General features: G+C 35.8%; 1 long non-coding RNA gene across 1 annotated transcript in view; it reads left to right on the top strand.

The window, feature by feature from the left end:
* Positions 1-580: 580 nt before the first annotated feature.
* The window catches only part of LOC141728853 (uncharacterized), a 99,853-nt gene continuing 78,647 nt past the window's right edge, over positions 581-21,786 (top strand). The window contains exon 1 of the long non-coding RNA XR_012580098.1: positions 581-1,812. This is a non-coding gene — a long non-coding RNA (uncharacterized LOC141728853). The remainder of the gene's footprint in view (positions 1,813-21,786) is intronic.

Here is a 21,786-nt window from a genome sequence, read left to right as displayed (position 1 = left end):
TCAAAGTGATTGAAACTGTAATTGGAAATCACTTTGAACAGGCTTCAATGAACCTCCCTTCCAACGAGCTCATCTCTTTCTCCTGGTGTATCTGGCTTCTGCAGTGTCACAGCTTCCCCTCAACACAAGCTGGGAGAGCCAGATCTGCTTGCCTCGGGTTGCTCTTCTGCCTAATGTAGTTAGAAAGGTTCAAGTCGTACCAATTTGCAATGACACTTATTGGCTTAGACAAGGGCAGGCTTTGATTATTCATCTTCTCCTTATTCTTGCCAAGGCAAAGGAGGAGCAGATGTCAATGTTCCAAAAATCTCCCTTTTTCATGGATGTATGATTTCTTTTTTTTAAGAAGGAAACAGTCCCAAAGTAAGTTAAGCTGCCTGTTATTTTGCGCTTTAAAAATTTAATTTAAAATTATCCTATATCTTCTGAAAATGCAGGACATGATTTGATGCTCCCTCATACATTCTTCTTTAGGAATTATTTCTTCTTTTAAAGAGACAAAACCAAAAAGAGTAACTTATTTTCCAGCTTTTAGACAGCTTCCACATCTTCAAATCACCTTTTTTAACCATGGAAAACATTGTGAACTGACAGGCGAAACACAAAATCGGACGTTTAGTCTTGGGACATTTCCTCTGGGTTGTCATTTTTAGACTCTTTCAATTATAAACTAGCAGTCAACATTATTTTTTAAGCTACACATACTCCATTTCAAAAGAATTCTTTACAATAGAAACTGCATACTTTACAACTTCATAAATATTTTTCTTATCAAAGAAACAGAACAGAACTGGTAAGTGACCTATTTAGCACAGTAATATACAAAACAAACCACACTCTTCAAAAATAACAGATTTTTTACTGTGCAACTTTGCAGATCCATAGGAAATTCATTAGGACCTTACACCAGACAAGGCTTTAACCAAGCCTTGCTAAAGACTTGTGAACCTTTTGGTGACCATCCTCTCCACATCCTGAGACATGGCTTCTAGAAATGGTTACCCTGAACTGGCTTTTCCTTCACTTCAATTTCCCATCCCCAGCTTTAAGAGTGTTTTATTGATAGTGGCCCTTTTTATAGAGCTCAATTTTGTGATGAAAAGGCAGGAGTGACCATTTGAACTTTTCACTGGGGAGGTTGCAGTCCAGGAACAAACCAAATTTTTGAAAGCCTTTGACCATTTCTTCTACTTAATTCACCAAATCCATCTGGAAGAATTACGTTAAAAACTACAGAGGATTTTCTCTGTTTTGGAGTGCACTGTACCTTTCATGTCTGCAGTGTGGGGTTCAGTTGACAGGTTTAATTGTTCCCAGATTCAGCAGTCCTCTTTAGTTTGCATTTAGTGCTGTGTCTTTTATGGATGGTAGATTATTTGACACGACTTGCTATTGCAGAAATAGTTATTTCCAAGCTGCTGCCAAGAAACTGCAAATTATTTTCATCTAACACTCACAAGTTTATACTTTCATGTTCTTGTGCCCAATCCTAATGAACCTGACTTAAAAAGGAAAAAATAGGCAATGACTATCTCCTCATTGTAATTTCACACAGATTATCTTAAACAAATGGGAGTGTCTTGAGACTTGCACAGTGCAGATGCCAGGGAGTGCCCAAATGCTCATTGATTACATTAACAGTTTTGGTCACGGATGGTGTAATTCTCCCCTATGACAGTTCCTAACAAAAATATAAAAGGCTTGGTTGCTGGATTGTATAAATTGAATGTTAAAATACTTTGCTGTTAGACCAGGTGAATTTCAGCATTCTGGGAATGATGCTTTTCCTTTCTCTGATAGCCACAGGAACCAGTAAGTATCTTTGTGATATAATTATAAATAGCAATAGTTTTTATGCTTCAACAATAGCTTACCTATAAACTGAGTTAAGCTTGCTTCATGTCATGTTTATGTTCATATCATTCATAGTAATACATTCAGAATCCCTTTAAGGTTTAGGATTAATTTTAATTTATTGGTTTATTTATTTTTTACAGACATCCAGTACTGACCTGTGTCCTGCCTCATGTTTCTATACTATTTCTAGAATTGTATACTCTCTCTATAAAAGAACCTTCTTTAGGGAGGTTAAAATTGCAGCTAACACAGGCTGGATACAAAGCTGATTTCTTGGCTGCCTTTCATTCTAAATTCTTTCTTCTGAATTATATTCAGGTACCTACTCCTTCCTTGAGCAATGTCTGTAGTTGAATTTTTTGGGACTAATGCCTGAACTGATGGGGCAAGAACTGATTAGTAAAAATGGTGTCAAAGGAATATAGTCTTTATTAAGAGCTCATTTAGTTTTGTCTACCAGATCTTCATATTTACTGAACAACTTACTGTTAATTCCCAAAACTTGAGTTAAAGCCCCTGATTTCACTCTGGCTTTTGACTTGCCTTTGCTCTGCAGGTGTCCTTGATTTCATTTTTACTGCCCTGATTTCTAGTTACATTATACACCCAGGATTAATCTTTCATCATTTGCTTTGTGTGAGTGGTTTGGTTGCATATCTATCTTGCAGCCTATACATTTCCATTTTCTTCTGTACTTGATGTCTAAACCAAATTCTTGAAAAATATGCCTGAAGTTTTCTAATTGGTTCTCAACTTAAAATCCATGAAGATTTTTCAGGAATCACTAAATGGAGATCAGAAATGTAGTCCTGCCTGTAAAAATTATATCAGCCTTAGTTGTTTCAACACCAAGTTGTGATTTAAGGATGTTGGGGAGTTTTATAATGTCTGAACAGTTGTGCATTTCATGCTGTTCAAAGTACATGTTCAACAAATTCATGGCCTGTAGTTATGACTTTTGGCTTGCTCTGTGCATATTGGTTTACATTAAGTATGAAATGTTTGCTCAGCTAAGTGTCAGCTCCTACAACACTGATTAAGTCTATCTTGCATTCCCAGCTCATCCACAAATAATCTGGCAGTAGGTAGTAACTGCCGTTAGCATTGGATCCTAAATTCTAGAGTATGCACTGTTTTAATGGATGAAACAGCTCACATCAAAGTCTTCTTGGGTTGTTTGAGGCCTTCTGGAGAGATGTACAGCTACTGTATCACATGAATTAAACTTGTCTCCTATGCTACAGAACTGCTGTCTGGAAAGCGTCTGGATTTTGGTCTGCAGTGTGCTTTCTGCTCAAAGCACTTTTCTCTGGCTTACCTTCGCTTATATCACTGTAGGCTGAGCTAGAGGATTCAGAACTGGCCTTTTTGCTTTTTTATATGATGGATGTGTAGACTATGGAAAACTAGTTTACCATTCCCATAAATTGTTAAATCTTATTTATTTATTATGATGTGTCTCAGCTTTCAGTCTTTCTGTTTCCCTAGGTATCAATATAACCAAAACAGAATAGTTCAAGTGTCTTCAGTTTCAGCTTGCCAGCACACAGCCATTACTAAAACCTGCTATGTTGTCTGTTCAAATTGGTGCTGTGGATCTAGATTGTTTTTTCCTTGATCTCTATTTCTATCTCAACAAAAAATGCCATCAGAAATTTTATTCCTGGGAGATCCTCACTGGTTATAACAGCCTGGCCTGGTTATAACAGCCACATTTTTGGCCACAAATTTATCTGACTGTACCATTCAACAAGACCTTGGAATTTGAAGTCAATGCCTTTGCTCTGAGTAAATGTGGTCTGATTTTTTTGGCTATTGTTAGTACATAGTGAAAATGCATCATGTCTAGACCCCCATTCATCTGTGGTCTTGTATTACAGTTATAGTTGGGTAGCTTGCAGTCTTCTTCAATGTATCTCATAGGAAATCTTGGATTTTCTTAACTCACTCTTGACAGTCACTTTACTGCATCTCCAGTGATGATAGATACTTCTGCTTTTAAATCTTTCATCATAACATAGAACAAGAATTGTTTTCAGACTCTATTTGGTGATAAACCAATACAGCTGCACACCGTATTGGCAAACCTTGAGTGTTGGTCTGGAGATGAATTCACTGGTAATACTAGAGGAGAAAAGACACAATTTCTGGCATGACATGGAATCTGCACTTGAAGATTGCATCAACCCTTTAACTGCTTTAGTTGCTTCTGTGAACTTCAGTTAACCACAGGGCCAAGTCAAAGTCAGGCGGAAAAAATAAGTGTAACTTTTTTTAGAGGATTCCAAATTGCTTCACAAAAAATGCCCTGACATTAGTTTTTATATGTCACCTTCAGGCAGCCTGAACTCAGTGTGAGCTCAGACTGCTGACAAGAGCATTGTGACTGTATAGATCCATGTTCATTGCAAAGGGATGGCCAAAGTTTTGTAGTGTTCCTTCTTCAAGATGTCATTCATACACCATTGGTGTATGAATTTGCTCTTGCCACTCCATGCTATAACCAAGTATTTGTCTATGGCTAAATCAATTTTTTTTTCAAAAATTTATCTAAAAATATTGTGGCTAGTCCATAACATGGAAACCCGCATGTCTCTGGAGTTAAACAGAAGCTCATACTCGCAGTGCATGCTCCTCCTGCACCCAAGGAGCATCCAGCGCCCTGTCAGCTCTAGCTCAAAGCTTGGTGACCTTGGCATTTCTATGGCAGGATGGATGTATGGCAGGGTAGCCCTTCCAGAGATCTGAGTGGGACAGTCAGATTTATTGACTTCAATGCATACAAGAAGTATTGTAGTATCTCTTTAAGTTTCTGTTACTATATCCCGTAAATATGGTTGATATTTGCTACAGGAATAAATGAATGTTTGTAATGAGCAACTAACCCTCTATCATATTAGCAATGTCAGACATAAAATGTAGCAGTTAAAATAACTTTAAAAATCTAAATGTATCAGAAACATCTATTGTTGTAATATAAAGGGAACACTTCAGCATTTTATTAAGAAACTTTGCTGGGTAAAATTAATTGCATTTAGCATATTGTATTTAATCAACATAAAAATTTATGGATAATTTTTTTTCTCATTCAAGTTTTATTTTAAATATTCTTTACTAAACTGTTGCATTTTAAAATGATGATATTCTAAGTGCCAAACCAAATAAGTGCTTTGTTAAACTGTAACATTTTGGATATTGACTTTTTTTAAAAAAAGAAGATTAATTTTAGAAGAGAAAATTTGCTCTACATAAAAGATGACTTTGAAAAAAAAATTCTGTTTTGCAATTTTAAAGTAACAAGATAAGTCTTTAATTCCTGGTTTTCTTTGACTCCTGAAGTGTCAAGAAGAATGCCATTGAAAATTTTCTATAAATTCATCTTATTGTCCTATGAACTTTGAAATACTGTATGTAATATTTTTCAGTTTTCAATGCACTCTAAAGAAAAAATCATATTACAAGCCTTTTAATATTTCTGGACCTATGGAGCATTTAACCTTAAATAATTTCATAAGGCCAAATAAAGACAGAAAAAGAACAAAAGGACAGGAACATTGCTTGTGTGCTGGTGGCTTGTCAATGACAACTGTTGAGAAAGGACCATGAGGCAGGTTCTAGGATCACACCAGTTTCACTGTAAAACTGGCACAGAGAAGAAAAAGCAGTAGAGAGATGAAATAGGTGTTTCCTTGGATGAAATGGGTACTTGGGACAGGCAAAGAACAACAGCCACTATTTCCACTCAGCTAAACAGAGAGATAAATTTGATTCTTTTATTTACTACAGTTTGGGCTCTTTTGCCCTTTGAGGTTTCTAACATCTCCCTCCCCAAAGTCTGCAGTTTTTCTCCACTCTTATCTCCAGGGCCATTACCAAACATGTAAAGACACAGTGTCCTGTGGGTCTGCTGTGGTGTGTCTTGGCATGGTTTTTATCTCACTAATTTCTTCAGGATTGATTGGCTAAGTGGAGGTTGAGTCCTTCAAAAGTCATTCATAATGCTAAATAGGGTAGCTAGGCCTCCTTCCAAAATGTGGGTGTTAAGAATTTGGTCTCCTTTACACTGAGGAGAGAAAAATTAGGTCTTTAGGTCTATAGTGAGCATAGAGAATCCTCAACAACTGTCATGTTGAGAGGTGTTAACAGGTTGAAAGTGACAAGGACAATTATGACTTTAGCACACAGGGATATGCAGCCAGCTGGCATTTTGGAGTTACATACAGCATACTCAGCAAAGCAACGACTTTGACTTAGGTTTTCTCTTCATGGCGAGGCTATTACCGCCCGGATATAACTTTCTCATGAGATCTTGTATTTTGATGTATACTTCTTGTAAGGTGAATCACCCACAGCAGGAATGACAGAGTCCCGCTTGTACAGGTCACCCAGTTGCTGATGAGGCAATTTCTTGGAGTGGGAGTTCAAACTCCTTTTGACAGGGGTGATTTGGACACATGCATGATGAATGTGATAACCCTTAAATTCATGGATTAAATGAGGCTGGAACATCATAGCACCACTGCCAACTCCACCTTCCCAGCTACATTTTCTAGTGATTTCTGCCAGGAGGTAATGTGAATAAATGAAGCACTCTTGCATACTGCATAAGGTTAGACAGAGGACAAGTGTTAACAGGTAAGTGCAGTAGAGATAATGATGTAAAGTTCACCTCTGAGCCTAAAAGTTTTGTGGGAATTTTCAATTGAAAGACTAAGTATCTACAAAATTGGGCAGGGAGTTTGAAACTATCACTGATGCCAAAAATAGCTGATGTGATTATAACTTTCCATAGCATGATTTCATCATTAATGAAATAAATAACAAATGCAAGGTTGTTATCTGAGTTACCTCTAGTTTTATTGCACAGCTTTCTGCTTATGTATTTTGAGTATAAGTTAAAAATAAAGACTTTGGTAGATTTTTGAACTTAACAAATGGAGAACTTCCATTTTTAGGAACCTGCTAGTCATTGTATCTGAAAAAATTCTATGAAATATGATTAAACCTAGCGCCAACATACACTCTAAAAGAGATATCTTGGTATTTGTATTTACTATCCAATCCGATGCCTGACATTTTACCAGTTCTTGCTATAAAAAAAAAGAAGCCCTAAGTGAAAACCAAAAGGATATACAAAACAAATCATGTCTCTGAATGCAAAAGAATTGCAATTGGCTTTGAATACTGTTTCACAGTGCTAACATTTTCCTAGAATTGTTGAAAATTTAGAACATTTTATTCTGCAGAGAGATAATCATACTTGCAGACTGCCAATCAGTCAATGTAGTGATGGTTTATGTTTTAATTTAGATTGCTTTTGTGGCACTGCACCATAACTCATATAGATTAAGCTTAAAAAGCTCATGTACTGAAGGTGGATCTCTGGCAATCTTCAGCCTAAATGCTGCATCTGTACCCTTGGTTAAAAATACCCAACATACTATAATGAAACTTCCTTACTTCAGAGTAGAGCACTTTAGTATCTTTCAGCTGTGTGTCTTTGAATACATGTTTGTGTATATGTATAGTGTTAAAAAGTAACCTCTCTACATTTTCCTGGTAAGCCAGGGTCTGATTAGTTTACAGACTCGCCATTTCTGGCCTTCTAATTAACCCTCTTACCTTTAGTCAATTAGGAGAGTTGTTTGTTTGTTTACTTTTAAATTATATAAAATTGAGCACATAACGCTGTGAAACTTAATGCTTTAAATTTAATATACTGCAGCTGGATATTGAATAAGTAATCAACTAGTTGAGTAGCTGAAAAAAGTTCCTTTTTTCCAAGTCTCCCAAGGCACCCACTTCTCTTCACAAGTGCTGTAGATATTTTTTTGCATATGTGTTTTATTTTCTATTTATATCTTACAACAGGGGAGGCAAAAGCCTAATTAAACTCTAGCTATGGTCTGCCAAAGTTGGAACAATCTTTTTAGTGCTATAAACAAAATGATAGCATAATGAGAAATAAGAAATGGTGTGATCGTGCACCTTTATTTTGGAGGGTATAATAAGAGTATGTTCCCAAAATCAAGTCTTAGGCGAGCCAACTTCTTACACCTGCTTCCTTGAAATGCATCTGGATTTCAGAGATCTAAAAAAATTATTCAGAATTAAGCTTCTTAGTAATGAAAACAACAAACAGAAAATATGTAGCATCACAGCACCATTCCCATCACCCTAAAAAAAAAAAAACCTAACCAAAAATAAGGATGGAAATTTTCAGATTGTTTTTTTTTTTTTGTATGAACTAAATAGAAGAATCTTCTAACCAACCAAAAAATTCTTGATTATTGACTGAGGCTGCTAGTAATTTTAAAATTATATAAATTAGGCTTTTTGAGGATATGGCCCTGTATTCAGAAGTTTGGTGTAATCTTCCCTATTAGCAAGAATTTCATATCACAGGTGCTTTAAAGCAACAAAAAAGAAAAACAAACAAACAAAAAAGAAACAAGCAAAAACCCAAAACAAGACAAAAAAGACAAAAAAAAAAAACCCAAAGAACAACACCAAAACATACAAAAAACCCTCCAGCCCCAAACAAACCACCAAAAAACCAAGACAAAGCCACAAAACCCCAACTTCCTAGATTTACATATTAAAATAAAAATGTTTCAGGTAGTTCAGTGTTTGAAGTTAAATGTTAGAAACTTAAAACAAAAACACACTAGTTTTAAAACAATTTCAACTATCCTATGGTATCACTGAATTTGTTTTCATACGCATTTCAATAATATGTGAAATTATTACCTGCATGACCTCACACAGCTATATCTCTGCTAAATAGCAGTTGAATGTTAGTCTTCACCTTTTTTTCTCTTTGATAGCTTTTTGGCAATGTATTGAATTAAGAGGTTTTGTTATCAATGGGAACCTCTTCTACTCTGCAGTAGAACATGTCACACAATAACACACTGGAACCATGAAATTTGATAGCATTTTAAAGTTTGCCTCCTTTACTCTCTCTTATTGCATACAAAACACCACAAAATAAACTTCTGTGGCTGTAAACTAGAGATATATTTTTAAAATTGTCCTGCTGGAAAAAGTCCACTTTGGAAATGCCTGCATGTTTCAACATAGTTTCTTGGATTCAGATTTGATTCTTTCTAATTATAGCTAAAGTGTAATGTTTGTTAATCTGTTACTGAATTTGTAAGAGGATAAGATTTTTATACATGTGTGAAAATCTTAATTCTTAAACTGACATAAGAATATGTTTTCACTTAGAGCTGATTTTAGAGAAAATCCTGAAGGAAAAGATGGTGTGAGAAAAACTATGTCAAAACCAATCTTTTTTTTTAGAATAATGACCTGAATTTTAATGGACAGATGAGCATTCAACTATGTTCAATAGTGATAATGCAAAATTACAAGGGAAGGAGAAATTGTCCAATATTTCTGTGTAGGTGTTAATTTGCATTCTGGCAGCTGGCCAGTATTAGATGACTACTATATGACAGGTTTACAGAAAACAAAGCACTCGTGTTAAAGCCTAGCAAAGTATCAAAATAAATTAATAACACTAGAGGTCTAAGGGATAATTTTCCCATTCATGGAGATCAAAATTTCGAGCCTTACCATTAACTTATATCAGTTTATATTAATGAATATTCTATGTGACATCAATCTTTAAGTTCATATTTGTCTTGTTACTATTATGGGGAATTGTCTAATATTTCTTTGTAGGTGTTAATTTACATTTTGGCATCTGGCCTTCAGTAAAAATTTTAGTGTTATTTCATTCGATATGACTTTGACATTTATTCTTAGAAAGGTAAATAGTGTTCTAATGTCTTTCATTTTTTAGAGTATACTTACAAAAAGAAAGATGAAGCAGACACAGAAGTGATTTGACCTTTCAAAAAATATTTTCAGCAATTTGTTGCTCTGTTAAACTGCTTTGCATAATTCAAAACATGGATTCCAAGAGCTAATTATCACCTCTATATTTAAATCAGTGTTCACTGAAAACTTACAAAATCTTGTCACAAATATTTTTGAACAATTTCAAGATGAGGCAGGGTACATGTGGCTGTGAAAGGAGACTGCTGATATAATGTAGCATAGAAATTTATGATATAGCATAGAAATTTACTGAAGTGAACAATTCTACACGTTTACTTATTTTACTTGTATCATAGGTGGGTGTAGAACTAAGGCTGTTTTACAAATAATTTCAGTTAATGTCATGTCTTTTTCCTTTACAAAAGTATATTGGCAGCTAACTCAGAGCACTGTTTCCATGACCTGGTGACAATTTCATAGTTTCAGTTCAGTGACCTTAATTTACTTGAGTATTACAATATTTTCATAAAACCATAGAGATCTTCAGTCTCATGAGAGTCATAGCGTCCAACTCCTTACTCTTTCCAGGATGACCTAAAGCTGAACCATACTAATAAAAGCATCACCCAGATGCTCCTTGAACTCTGGCAGGCTTCTTGCCATTACCATTTCCTTGGGGAGCCTGTCCTATGCCCAAACACGATCTCAGTTAAGAGAGGACATTTGCCTAACGTCCAGCCTGAAACTCACCTGATGCAGCTTCACTCCATTTCCTTGAGTCCTGGCACTGGTCGCCAGAGAGGAGAGATCTGTGCCTGCCCCTCTGCTGCAGACTTTGATGAAGTTGTGGTCAGCAGTGAGGCCTTCCCTCAGGTTCTGAACTGAGGGAAGCGACCTCAGATGATCCTGGCTTGTCTTGCCCTCAAGGCCTTTCACAGTCTTGAATTGTCTTCCTCTGGATATATTTATAATTTTATGTCCTTCTTATATTGAAGTGCCCAATATTGCACACTGTATTCATGGTAAGGTTGCAGCTGCATAGATTTGAGAGGGACAACCACGTCTCTCAACCAGCCAGTGACGCTATGCCTGATGGCCTTCTGGTGCCAGGGCACACTGCAGGCTCATGTCCAACCAGAATCCCCAGATATCCTTCCACAGAGCCCTTCTCCAACTTCTCACTCCTCAGTTTCTATGTGTAAACAGAATGTTTTATTTCAATTACAGTTACTTCATCTTACTGAACCAGACTGTGCATATTTTGACTGGGTTTTTTTTCTGTTTGTTTGTTTGCTTATTTGTTTGGATTTTTTTTTTTTTTTGAGGGGGGAAGGGGATGCATTTGGGCAGTTTTTTAGTGATTTATGTTTGTTTCATTTTTTTAATTACGTGGTTGATCCAAAGGAAGGAGTGACCCACAGCAGTGAACCTCTGCCCAAACTTCATTAGGTAAAAAAGCTGAAACAACAAAACCACCAACACATTTTCTCATAAGAACATATTACAGTCATCTGTAGTAGTCAGTCCAAGGAAGTCTGACCATACACTGTCATCAGACGCAAAGTAATATTTAGAGGTTTTGGTTAAATTCGAGTTTTTAAAAAATTATCTCTTCTACAAAGAAAGAAAACATTACTTATTTGATTACTACCTGGTACTTGAAGCATGGGGGAGGCCTGTGAAAATTAGAGTTTATATGTGTCTCATTTTCTTTTAATGAAAATAAAATGTTTTATTCATGCCTATAATTTGAGAAGCAATAGGCATTTCTACTTCTAGAAATTTTCAGTTTAAGGAAGAAAAGCTTAAAAAATTAATCCTATTGTGACACAAAGAATTCAAACAGGAACAGTTTTCTCCTTTGGAAATAATAGAATGGAGCTCTTGCACACCAGAAGATAAAAAAAGCATGCAAGAGGTATGTAGAACATCTAATCTTTATCCAGCACAGGTCAAATTAATGTTGTAAAATCCATCTCTGTGGGGTTTTATTAACCCCAATATTAGCCTCTATTGTTGCTGTTATATGTATTTGAAAGAATGACACCAATGAGGTACTCTCCACATAGCTAAGAGTTAAGAATAACCTTTTTTTAAATATTTAGTTGATGTAGTTAATGTATAATGTGTACTGCTCTTTGTGGGGGTTATTCAGAGATACAAGAAGTGTTATTCATAATGCCTCTTTTTACTGGAAAATGTATGCTCACTAACTTAGTTTCAAATGCTGCTAAAAGAAAATTTGCAGACAGAGCAAAAGGGCAAAAGGGTGACATCTGGCATAGCAGACTTTCTAAGATCGTTTTGGCACACAGCCTGCATTAAACGGCAGACACTGAGGAAAAAAAATGGAATCAAAAGAAAAGAGAATACAAGGAAAAATTTATTTCTAATCTTTAGCTATTGCAAACCACTCAAAACTAGTCAAAGCACTTTAGTTTATTGTCTGCATACCTTGCACTGGGCAATACTGTGATCTCTAAATTACTCAAAAGCAGGTCTGAGGTGTGACATTTTATCAGCCTGATTACAGCTACTCTCTCAAGTGTTTTCTAATCACTATACACTTGATTTCACCTTTCCAATTTTCACCTGAATGAGTGATACACAAAAACATCCTCACCATTACCAGACCCTCATGCACTTCATTTTTCAGAATGGCAGAAAGATGATACACATGCCATGCTGTTTGTAGTGTGGCAATATGCATTTTATACTTTAAACAAACATCACCGTGGAAACTATGAGATGCATGTCCTTGGAGAAAAGCAGTTCATGCATTTCATCTACACCAGGAAAGAACATAAAAAGAAATGTGTAGCTGTTATAACTATTAAACCTACCTTGAGGCAGGGACATTTTTTTAGAGACCATGTCTGAATGAGCAAAAAAAAAATAGAATTAGTGATCTCATTGGCACTTTCTATTTCACTGAGTTCCTTACTGGACTTATTTGTTTCAGATGTAACTAAGAAGGAGTGGAAAGGAGGGCATTAATTTTGAGTGATCAATAACTCATTGCTTTACAATTCAAAGAGTTAATTCTGCCAAATCTCTGAGTTACTGATTCTGTGTAGAGTCTTTTGTGCATCTGAGAGTCTTTGTTGCCTTTCAAAACAATAAGCACACATACACATTAGGGAGGTGCTCCTCTGCTTTCTGAGGTGTTGTTAAGAAGCCACACTGCAAATTAGCTTTTAGAAATGTGTTTGCATTTATGTATGTGCAAACCTGAAACCATAGTGCCTCCCTGTTTTTTTGATCTGTCTGTTCCTGTCACCTTAAATGAATCTGGAAATGCAACACTAGACAAAGTGTAATATAATAATAGTTTTATGATAGCTAATATACATAATACCTAAAACAACAACAGAAATCAACAACAACAACAACAACAACAACAACAACAACAACAACAACAATAATAATAATAATAATAATAATAATAATAATAATAATAAACACCCACAACAACAATTTTGCATGGCCTTGGGCTTTTTTAGCTATTTTACTCTGGTGTTTTCCTTGAACCCTTGCCTCACCATCTCCATTCCTCTACTTTGTCAGGCAAAAAAATATTAAGGCTTTTTAACCTCTACATTTGGTTGACTGGAATCAGCTTGGACTGACTGGGCACTTGGGGAGTGAATATTTGTTTTATAGCACCTGGTATACTATGAATTTAACTAGATGCTATGGAAGCAGTATTCATAGGTCAGGGGATTTTATATTTTTGCTAAAAGAAAATAAGTTTTGATTCTGAGCTCCTCCAGTAGATTTAAAACAGTTTCCCAAAATGCAGCAAAAGGCATGGAGTAACACAAGCAGTGCATTTGGATAAAACTAGACAACCAAACAAGCAATCAACAAATGTAGTACATTCCCTTTTCACAGAGGCTGTAAAGAAATCTGGAAAAGCAAGTTCATTTCTACAGCTCTGTGATAAGCTGTCAGAAAAACATGCATACATGCTAGATATTTATCTTAGTCCAAATTTCTTTACTCAGTTCTTGATGACATGAATCATCACTGAGATAAATTTTGTACTCCTGTATTAAAGCATCACCAAGAAGAGTCATATTTTATAAAATGGATAGGGAAACATTATAGATTGGACTGTTGCAGTGAACCATTGTTTTGGGGAAAAATGAGAATGAAATTAATTCTCCATTGAAATAAAACTTGAAGTCTCAACTTATTTTCCCAAGGACATCTGCCTTTCATCTGATATAAACATAAGATTTGGCAGAGTTTACTCATCCTTGCTCAGATGAAGCCAAGAACCAAAATAAACATGAAGAATAATTCAGTGTTGAATGCTGATGGCAGAGTTGGGCATAAATTTTACAGTGATTTTAGCTAGTGCTATTAATTCTTCATGTTTAACAAAATAACATGAGCTGAGGAAAAACTAATACAAAATAGCATTTGAAAAATGCATTCTTTTTTGGAATCCACCCTTTTAGTTCAGAAAGTACATAGAAAACTTCTCCCTTCCCCTAAATAGAATACAGATATCTAAATGAATTTCCAATTTTTTTTCCACAGATATTATTTTCATCTATATTTATCTTGTAGAATACTGGTTGCTAAATTGGTTCCTAGACCTTCTTGAAAGGACTCACAGCTATACAAAGTGACTGGAAGTTAATAAAGTTTCTTCCGTTTTTCCTTCAGTGAATTATAACTGCATAAAAGTAATTCCAATAAGGTATGTCTAGGAAAGTTACAAATAATAGAATTTTTGAAATTCCTTCAAATTGCTTTATATCTGGCTAGGCACAGATTTTCATCGTCCTCCTCCCATGCTACAAGAAACTACTACAAGTAAAGCATACACTAATATGGAAGAAATTTCTGAACATAAATTTATTTAATTTTAGTTATTAAAAAAATTGTACTTGGTATTAGTCTATAAATTGTTCTGAATTGGTAGTGAGATATAATTGTCTAAAATGAAAGGCAGGCAAAACTTCTCTACACACATGAAAGAAGGACATATTTCAGGAATACACAATGCATTTTTCATGGGCTTTCTCACCACTTATTAGTGTTTATAAAAGCATCCATTTTCAATCTTGCATCAACTGTTCTGTCAACAATTATGTTTGATGGAGGGAAATTATATACCTGCAGCATACTTGTGCTAGTGGAAGGATGAAGATAATTTTTTCCAATCTCAACTGCAACAAATCAATCTTTTGAAAATTTTTCAGCTTTATTATCCTTCTAACTGTGATATAAAATCTGCCTGATACTGGCTAATAGAGCATGCTGTAAGGACACGTTCCTAGGTGAAAAGATGTGGGGGAACATTGCTTGCCAGTTTGAATTCAGATATCATCTTTGCTGACAAAGGAAATTGCTTGTGTTCTCCAGGAAATAAAGACTATGCAAGACAAAATTCTTTGCCTGAAAGAAGATGGCACAAATGTCAGAACATGTCAACACTATCATAGGAATATATTATATGTTTAGTATATTCATTTGGATTGCATTTCATGTTACTTCCCATTCTTTATTCAGCTTATTGTGAGAAAGAGACAATCCCACGATCAATTCATCAATCCAATTACTGCAAAACTTGGACTATGTCTCCATTATCTGGTGATCCAGTGCAGTTCACTGGATATGTATAATCAATTTGTTGATGCTGAAGACCACTACTTACATTTGCTTCATATTTGATTTGGGTATTGTGCTCCTCTTAGGCTTGGGTTGGCCTCATGAGCTGACACCCTCACTACATGTATGCCACATTTTTTGTCACCTTGTGTCATGGTTTATGCCAAATCAGTGGCTCAGCTCCATGCTGCTACTCAGTCACTCCCCCCAGCTTCTTTTCCCCCATCTTGGTTGAATGGAGGAGAGAATTAGGAAAAGTAAAAGTGAGAAAACTTGGAGGTTGAGATAAAGACAGTTTATCAGGCCAAGCAAAAGCTGTGCACATAAGCAAAGCAAGAAAAAGGAATTAATTCACCTCTTCCCAGGGGCAGGCAGGTGTTCTGCCATCCCCCAGGAGAGAAGGGCTCCATTATGGGTGATGGTGAGTTGGGAAGAAAAACATCATCCCTCCAAACATTCTCCTCTCCCTTCCCCTTCCCTTGGCTCTGTGTGCTGAGCACAGCCCCACCTGGTCTGGGACATCCCTGTGTCAGCTGGGGTCAGCTCTCCTGGCTGTGTCCCCTCCTTGGGCACCCCCAGCCTCCTCACTGGTGGGGTGAGAGCTGGAAAAGGCCTTGATCTGGGTGAGCTCTGCTCAGCTACAGCTAAACACCCCTGGGTTATCAGCACTGTTTTTGTCACAAATCCTAAACACAGCTCCATACCAGCTACTGTGAAGAAAATTATGTTTATCTTGGACAAAATCAGCACACCTTGCCTCTTAATCAAAGCTGTCCAAAGGCCATAATTTTTTATTTAGAATACTTATGTTTCCATCAGGAGTTTTGAAGCATTTAGTGTATTTCAGGATTTTAGTTTAGAGCCCACTGAAAAGGAATCCAGGAAAGGAAAATGAATCCAGGCCATGCACTCCAGAACCACCCTTCAATGTGCATCTGCTCTCAGGGAATGAATGCAGAGTTTATTCACACCACTAGTGTTCCAAGACAGTGATAAAGACTCAGGCTTTAATAATTCCAGTAGCATTCAAAACATAGCATAGAAATTGATGGCCCCTAAAAAAGTCAAACACTGCTTTCTTTACCTCCAAACCAACATATTTAGCAAAGAGCAAATTTTGGGTTTGGGTTCTTGTCACTGGTTGTATAGGGAAAGTTGCTTGCTTTACATCCAGCTACCAGGGAATATGGTTTCACCTCTAAGTTACATTAAATTCACAGGATTTCCCTCTCTGAATTGAGCTGACTGTGTATTCCCAGCATTCCTTGACACTGGTGTGTGCTGAAGTTGGAAACTGGACTGAAATCTACAGACTTGATTGCAGTCTGTAAATAAGGATACACTAATTTGATTAACTTTGGAAGTTGTTTTCTTTTTTTTCTTGTTGTTATTCACCTAATTAAAGTAATTGTAGTTAATTGAAAAGGCATGATTGCCTTAATTAGATCTGAAGATGCAACAAGAAAATCACTAACGATGAAGATGGAATTGATTTGATGGAAAACTACTCCAAACAAAAGTGTGGTCTGAGTGTGGTCTGATCTCCTTAGAGAAAAGCATTCAAGAAACAGTCATTTTTTTCTTTGCAGAAGCAACGAACAGATGTAGCACTGCTGTACTGAAAAAAAGTTGAAATAGTGTTGATTTGATAAATCTGTCCAGCTTTGCCATCTCATATAATGAGTCTCATCTTTCTAATTGTATTGCCAGCTGCTTTAGTTTTCAAGAGTTGATGGAAATAGAAATTTTATATTGTTTAGGGAAGTAGGCTGTACCCAACACTGGTCTTAAGGAGCATTAGGGTATACTGGGAAAAAGCTCAAACCACATTAAAACTCACTGGATTTTAGATAGCATGGTGTCCCTTGATGTGATAGGGAACCTTTTTAATAAATTTATATAGAGAAAAAGAGTGAATTAAAATGTTCTGATTGTGTTTCACAAGAAATTAGGCAACAGGGCTTTGTTCTTTTGTACCCATCAGAAAAAGGTCCAGACTGCCTCCATGGGGCTCATGGAAGGAGCCTTTGAAGACTTTTGGGGGGAAAGCAGCAATGAAATTAGCATAATTATTACTCAGACAAGTTAGTCAGGAATCACATTGTCTGAGAAAACATTTTAGCAGCATGACTTTGAAAGTGCATGGCTTTGCTGAAGAGTCAGTTTTTTGATTAATGATCTACAATCTGTTTCTGAGGGATTAAAGACATTTCTCAGTGGAAATGAAGTAAAAATGCAGATGTTAGCCATTGTCCACTCCAAATAATGTTACAAACTATACAGGGTCTGGTTTGTGCAAACTCTCACAGGAACACAAAAGAAAAATGGGAATAATTGTCACAAGATTATATTAAAAACTTCATTTTTAATAAATAATTCAGCATAAGATATGCCAACAAAAATATTTTTTCATTGGCTCAAAACTGTTATTCCTGTCTAGTTGACTGAACCAAAAAACAACACAAAACACTGCAGTAAGAAAATCATATATTTAAGTGTAAGAATTATTATGAAAGCACTGGAAAACATAGGTTAAAAATAAAAAGCAATATTGCCTAGCTGTAGTTAAAAGAAAGACTTTGGAACCAGTGAAATTTAAAGTTTGAACTACCTGGAGAAATAATGAAGATATTTATTAGTTGCAATTAAAAGCATGCAAAGTAGAAATGAAATTGATGGAAGTGCCTGACCATACTAGATAGAGCATTACAGATGTAAACTGACGCAATTCCTTTGAATCAATGAAGTGATACCATTTTCATCAGCTGAAGAATAATTAATTCTTAGGGAAGGAATATTTTCTCTTCTTGCCTACTTGGAAATTGCATCAGTAATGACATTATTCTGAGGCGGTATTTCAAAAATAAAAAAAACCTCCAAAAATAAATTTGAACACAGATGGCTTTTGGAAGGATTGAGAAAGACCTGTTTTTCTTCAGAAGACCTCTTTGTGAATGAGGAACACACTGTTCTGAGGAGAGCTCATTGGCTATGGTTTATCTCACGTAGCTGCACTACTGAGAGCTGTGCTGGCTCATGTGCATCAGATATGGACCTCTCCACACAACAGTTCCATGGGCATTTTCCTGTGTTAGCTTGGACCAGTCTGCACTCCTGCGTTTTGATAGGTGCTGTCCTAAATAAAGGTGAAAAGATTTCCCTTTGAAATGGTTCGTTTTTGTTTGCTTGACTTGAGGGATCAGTCTTGTGTTTCTCCAGTGTTCCATGGAATGGCTGTGTTTCAAAGGATTCTTGCTTGGTTTGTTCTACCAACTTACTATTATTTATTATTAAACTGATTGTTAAAATATTTGTTTTATAACTATGTATAAGTGAAGGATAATAGGAGGATGTGATTCAAAATAGGCATCTTCTTTAGAAAAAAATTTTTTAGAGAAAGATGGGAATTTTGAATCAACACATTCCTTTACTGAAAAATAGCAGCCACAACTAATAGCAAGTAGCAAGAAACATAAAATGTTTGCTTTATTTTGGATCCCTATATTGATATCCTCAGGATTTAGCATCTGCACACAAAGCCTACAAAAAAGTCAAAAATTTAACCTATAAAAGCTGAATTCCCATCTTTATGGCATAATGTCGAAGAACCTCATCGAAGTGCAAACATAAAAAAAGTACAAAAATAAAAAAATGTCTTTAGGTCAGTGAATTATAGAACCTGTTAATTTGTCTCACAGTTCAATCTCTGACACTTTCCTCCCTCAGTAAGTTCCTACATGAAAATTTTAAAAATATATTTAGGGTGGAGGAAATTTGAGAAAGTGAAATAAGTTAAGTTAAATGTAAGGGCCTGAATTTCGGAATGACATTTTATAGTAGTGAGCATAATTTTTTTCTACTTATAGGTGAAAATTGATGTTCTAGATTCCCCAGATTCCCAGGCGGTGGTAGAGTTGCTAAATACTATGAATAATGTGGTGTTTCCTGTACTGGGGTTACGGAGAGTAATTTTTCCACTGTATAAAAATGTATAGCAGCACACGATTTCTAGGAATAGCTATTTTTTTATTATGATCATATAGCACCTTGCCTGGTGTAAAGTTCATGGACTGTGGATGCATTTTTGAGTTACAAAGTTGCACTGATGTCAGTTTTTTGTAATAGCAATATATTTTGTGTGACAGCTCCTGAACCTGTCTCCAGACTGAAATCTCCAGTTCATTTGGATAGCTGAATCCCGAGAAGTTGATGTTGAACAGTGCAAGGTTATCACTCTTTTTGAGGTACACAAAATTTTTACTGAACTTTAACTTGAAAGCTAGTTGCAACAACATACTTGAGAAATGAAAACAGAGTGTGATACCATACCATACTATTTTTTCTACAAAATAAAATTGCTTTTTGACACATGGTAATTACTACCTGATAACTGTACACAAGCCATTTTAATGCCACAACACCATATTTTAACAACACGATAAAAATGTTCAGTCCTGTTTTTGTCTCATAGCAACAAGAAATTTAAGTAATATCACAATTTTTTGCCTTTATTGAGAGAGCAAACATTTCTTAAAAGGTTTTAAAACTGCATGACTGTATGTACATACCCAAATGTATTTATGTGCTTCAAAACAAAGAGAAAGAAAATACAAGGTGATGTGAAAAAGGTTTTAATGACTTTCAGTCATAGATACAATATTTACAGAGGCAATATTTCCTCTGTTTTTTTTATGGAAAACGCAGGTCTCTAGCAGCTAGACCAGGAAAGTTCTCATACATAAGGACCAAGCTCATAAGTCATTATTGGCGGTTTTTTAACTGTGCTACCTGTGATTTTTCTCTTCCATGGTAAACTCTTCAGGAAAATATTGTTAACATTTTCACAAATGCTAAAACAAACAAAAATTTTGAAGTTGCCAAATATCTGGGACACTGCTTGTCTTAGAAAGGGTCAAACACAAGGTACTAAAGTTCCCATGACAATCTAAAATAAACAAACAAGTGAAAAACAGGTAACCAAATTTCTGTATACAGCAGCCTAAGGCATCATCTTGTCTTCTTCCCAAATCCCCTGAAAGATTAAATTTCCTTTCTTAATAGTAATCAAGAACAGATAGACTAAGGCATTCTTTAGTGAGCAGGTTCCTTAGATCAGTCCTCAGAGGGAAACTTCATTGAATCTCTCCCCTGTCTAAAGCAGTGGTACCATGAAAGTAGGTGTGCACTGTATGTGTGTACTTATATATGTGTGTGTGTGTGTGTGTGTGTACATTTATTCTTGTAAAGTAAAAGAAATACTCTTCCATACACATTTCAAACTTTTGAAAGAAAACCAGGGGGTTTTTAGTAAATATTTGGTACTGCTCTGTTTGCAAAGCTGAAATTCAGCTCATTCTAGTACATAAATCTCCAGGAGTGCTGTTGGAAATCACTGAAAGATGTATCTGCAACCTTTGGCTGGCACAGTCAAAGTCACAGATAAATCTAATGGCTTAGGTTACTCCTTAAAATTAGTGACAATATGTGCAGTGACACGTCAGTAGACATGTAGTAGCATGTGTTATAAGGAACTTATTTCATCAAATGGTGAATAAATCAAAATTCTTTTCAGTCACTTGATGTTTCTGTGTTTGACCTTAACCAAAACAAGAAAAAAATCAAAACTTTAAATTACCTGATGTTTTAATACTTTTTAAATGACCCATTTAGTTTGAATTGTGATCAAAGACTCGAGAGAGCTTTTCATAATCCTGCATGATTTATGTAAGGCTTTGCAGTTAAGTCACTCTGCCTTAAAAAATGGTTAGTTCATTAATGTTTGAGAAATGATCTGACACACCAGAGGTGCAGGTGTATAAAGAAGGCTTACAACTGTGATTTGGTTGGAACAAATTCCTGCAATGTTCTGTCCAAATCAAGATCTCTTCAGAGGGTTAAAAATTTTTTTGTGCAGGAACTCCAGATTTGCACATGTAAGAAGCTCTTAAATATGTATATAATGCCATCCCAAACAAGGTAATGAAGTAGAGGTCACTGAGAGTCATGAATAGAAGTACTCTATATAATTTTATTTCTTATGACAATTGGAATTTTACTTTAATGTGAAATAACCAAATTACATGTGGGATCAACAAATTGTCACAAATTTAATACCTCCATGTGTTCTCTTAGATATATCTTCTATACCCATGCAGAATTTCTCGTCCCAATCTATCTTGTTTAATTTCTTTATTTCTTATAGGTGAAAATGTCAATGACAGCTTGATGAATGGACATGGAACTGTGATGAGTTTCCTTTGCTCCACTGCTCTCCGTGTCCAATCTCTATGTTTTCCACTGTAAGGCTGAGATCCAGGGACTTGGCTGAGTTTAGTAAGGGTAGTGTCGCTGTAGTTCATAGCTTACAAGAGACTGCTAGGGATCCTGTGCTGGAAAAGCACAGAACAGTTCAGTGTGTGACAGACTGCAAAAAGCAGTTAATTGCTACCCTCCAATGAGACAGTAGAGACAATTGAGGTAGCAGGATTGAAGTCCAAGAAACCAGCAGTGGAATAA

Source organism: Zonotrichia albicollis, chromosome 4 (genome assembly GCF_047830755.1).
Source record: "Zonotrichia albicollis isolate bZonAlb1 chromosome 4, bZonAlb1.hap1, whole genome shotgun sequence".
Lineage (NCBI taxonomy): Eukaryota > Metazoa > Chordata > Aves > Passeriformes > Passerellidae > Zonotrichia > Zonotrichia albicollis.
Note: the sequence above shows the minus strand (reverse complement) of the source record. Positions and strands in the feature narration are given on the sequence as shown.